This window comes from Salarias fasciatus, chromosome 14, assembly GCF_902148845.1.
Source record: "Salarias fasciatus chromosome 14, fSalaFa1.1, whole genome shotgun sequence".
Lineage (NCBI taxonomy): Eukaryota > Metazoa > Chordata > Actinopteri > Blenniiformes > Blenniidae > Salarias > Salarias fasciatus.
This window is the reverse complement of record NC_043758.1, coordinates 36,673,452-36,677,464: the sequence shown is the minus strand read 5'-3', so window position 1 is coordinate 36,677,464 and position 4,013 is coordinate 36,673,452.

Here is a 4,013-nt window from a genome sequence, read left to right as displayed (position 1 = left end):
TCTGTAGTCAAGTGTAGTTCATTTATTGTTGATGAAGTAAGTAATCATTTACCTTTTATAATACTATTCACCTACGAGGGGGGACCCCAAAGTTTCCGGACTGATTCTATTAATAAAAAAATCCAATGAATTTCCGACTTTGGCCGCTAGATGTCGCTACAGGATAGCCTCATGCATAACTGTGCCAGGTTTGGCCTTCCCCCCTGATGCGGTCAGTTGACAGTCACTGTTTATGTTGACAGAGTTACACCCCGCTCTTCGATTTTTCAAGATGGTGAATATCCACTGATATGCGCTCTGTCAAAACATTTTGTTTTTTTATTGGGAAAAACAGCGGCAGAAACACTCACCATGTTGCAGACATTCTTTAAGAAGGATTCTTAGGGTGTCTGAGTGGTTTGGGCCCTTTAAGAGTGATCGGATTACATCACAAAGACCAGGCACGCAGAGGACAACAATCCACTTCCAGAACAGAGGAAAACGTCACAAAAACTGAAGAAGACGTCCTGGTAGATCCACGCAGGACTTTTGATGGCATTGCAGATCTGATGGGAGTATTGTAGAGATCCAGACAGATGATCCTCAGGCGGCTATTAGAAGCAGGGAGACGAAGGCACCCGGAAATGGCCGCATCGTAGCAGACAGCAGACCACAAGACACCCCGTTACGCACAGAAATAGCACAAAATGTTGTGCGTAAAGCATATTTTTTGACTAAAACCGTGACCAGCCAGCCTCCCCACCGCCATATTCCCCTGATCTGGCCCCGGGCGACGGCTTTTTGTTGTCAAAGATGAAACTGGAGCGGCAGCAGAAAGGTAAGACAGGCATACAGGCGGGGGAGGGAAAATTGAAGTTCTATCTTATCGGCACAGTTACGCACGGTCATGGCGACTCTTCTGAACAGTGAAAATCTCCGGTGCAGCGTTGTATTCAAGCCAAAGGAGAGTATTTTGGAGGTGACAGTTTCAAATAATTGCGACGATTAAAAAATAAAAAGTTACAACCACAGTCCGGGAACTTTTGGGTCCACTCTCGTATATTCATTCATTCATTTTTTCATTCATTCATTTTCCGCCGCTTCATCCCTTTCGGGGTCGCGGGTGGCTGGAGCCGATCCCAGCTGCTGTGGGCGAAGGCGGGGTACGCCCTGGACAGTTCGCCAGTCTGTCGCAGGGCTGACATATATAGACAAACAACCATTCACTCACACATTCATACCTAGGGGCAATTTAGGGTGATCAATTAACCTACCATGCATGTTTTTGGACCGTGGGAGGAAGCCGGAGTACCCGGAGGGAACCCACGCACACACGGGGAGAACATGCAAACTCCACACAGAAAGGCCCCGGCCGGTATTTGAACCCAGGACCTTCTTGCTGTGAGGCAAGAGCGCTAACCACCGCGCCACCGTGCGGCCCCACTCTCGTATAATGTAATGTATTACTGTCTTTATGTGTCATGGAAAGACTTCCTTTAGTAAAAATTGTATTTTTTCACAGGTGTCCAGGCTACTGTGTCCTGCTAGGATGTTGGTGTTGGGACATCCACTACAGATCGTTTTTATTTATCATCAACACCAGTAAAGAGACCTTCAAAGAGATCTCGTCTCAACCTGGACAAGGAGCAGGATTCAGATCCATTACAGGACACCTCTTCAGTGGCATCTTCAAAAGGGCAGGACTCCACCTATGACCATTCAAACTCTTTGACATTTCCTTTGACTCTGTCAATATGGTTCTAACTATGACAATATGACACATTTTGCCGGCATGCCAGATCCTTCATTGAGCCTGCAGTCATTCGCCACTGGAAGACACTGCAGGATGTGATGCTGCAGCGGCTCAGTCAGGAGGACAAAGTAATCGTTGTGGCGACATGAGGGCAGACTCTCCAGGTTTTTATATTTCACTGAAATTAAAGGTAAAATAAACTGGTTACATAGAAATTGTGTGAGTGTCTAGCGAAAAGTGTCTGTCAGCGTTAACGTCTTTGATTTTCTCTTTCCTGTACTTCCAGACTCTACCTGGCTGCCATGTATTATAATGAAAACGCCAACCGACCACAAGCCAAAACAAAGGTGTGCCCCTTTAAAGGTCCTCTTTCCAAAGGCCATGAAGGGAGAATGCAGAGCAAAACAACTAAAGACAGAGCCAACATTCCATAAATGTCATATTCTTTTATTAATTTTTTCAACCGAGACATCTGTTTTGGAAAGAACCTTCAACACACCAAAAACAACCTTGTGAAAACAGTAAATCAGATAAAGTGCCAAACACCAGGACATATTTAGGAAAAAACTCTGTCATTGTAAAATTCAAAAAACAAAACAAAAACAACAGTTTCTTTGTGCATGTCTTTTCTGAAACAGGGTATGTTGCTGAGATGATGGACCTCATTTGTGAAGAAGTCTTCAAGGATCCGGCTCCATACACAGAGGCAGTCCTGGCCATCCCCATTCCAGAGGACCTCACTGCACAGTTCAGCGGCCTGACACAGAGGAGGTCATTGCCAGTCATAGGCTGGCCCCATGTTGTGGGTTATATGTAAAGTGTGTGATGTCAATAAATGCTTGTCTACAGAAGTGACTCTGTGATTACATGAATGATGTACAGATCAACGGCTTTTGGAAGAAATATGCAGTTGAAAAAAAAGCAAAATCAATTCACATTCATCACGTTTTGTTAGAATTGTAAGATTATGCTCACTGAACCAAAGTAAGACTACATTTTTGATTTAGATACAAGCATAGCATACTGGTGTATTCCTCTCAGCCGTAAAGGACCATAGTCAGCACCATATATTTGGCAGGCATTCTGAAGAGAGTACACATTGAGGCAAACAGGCTCCAACCCAGGCCGGTCCACCATACAGGACGGCTGCTCCTCCACCTCCCGCAGCCGTCTGGTAACCTACAGGGAATTACAGAAGGTAAATGTATGTACTGTATTTTATACTGTAAATGTAACATGTAGCCCAATCAAGACAAATGGAAATTGTTGAAAAACGCTGCAAAAAGTTGAAAAAGATTACACTGCAAAAAGTTGAAAATCGTTGAAAAAGTTTAAAAACGCTGCAAAAAGTTGAAAAAACCTGAAAAGGCTTGAAAACACTGTAAAAATGTTGAAAAAGGTTGAAAATACTGCAAAAAGTGGAAAAAGTATGAAAAAGTTGGGAAACACTGTAAAAAGTTGAGAAAGGTTGAAAACGCTGCAAAAAGTTGAAAACAGTTGAGAAAGGTTGAAAACTCTGCAAAAAGTTGAAAACAGTTGAAAAAGGTTGAAAACGCTGCAAAAAGTTGAAAAACATTGAAAAAGGTTGAAAACGCTGCAAAAAGTTGAAAAATGTTTGAAAAAGTTGGAAAACACTGTAAAAAGTTGAAAAAGGTTGAGAAAGGTTGAAAACGCTGCAAAAAGGTGAAAAAGGTTGAAAAGGTTGAAAACGCTGCAAAAAGTTGAAAAAACCTGAAAAAGTTTGAAAACACTGTAAAAATGTTGATAAAGTTTGAAAATGCTGCAAAAAGTTGAAAAAGTTTGAAAAAGTTGGAAAACACTGTAAAAAGTTGAAAAAAGTTGAGAAAGGTTGAAAACGCTGCAACAAGTTGAAAACAGTTGAGAAAGGTTGAAAACACTGCAAAAAGTTGAAAATCATTGAAAAAGTTGAAAAACGCTGCAAAAAGTTGAAAAAGGTTGAAAACGTTTGAAAACGCTACAAAAAGTTGAAAATCATTTAAAAAGTTGAAAAACACTGCAAAAAGTTGAAAAGGGTTGAAAAAGTTGGAAAACACTGTAAAAATTTGAGAAAAGTTGAGAAAGGTTGAAAACGCTGCAAAAAGTTGAAAATCGTTGAAAAAGTTCAAAAACGCTGCAAAAACTTGAAAAAAGTTGAAAAAGTTTGAAAACGCTGCAAAAAGTTGAAAATAGTTGAAAGAGTTGAAAAACGCTGCAAAAACTTGAAAAAAGTTGATGAAGTTTGAAAACGCTGCAAAAAGTTGAAAATTGTTGAAAAAGTTTG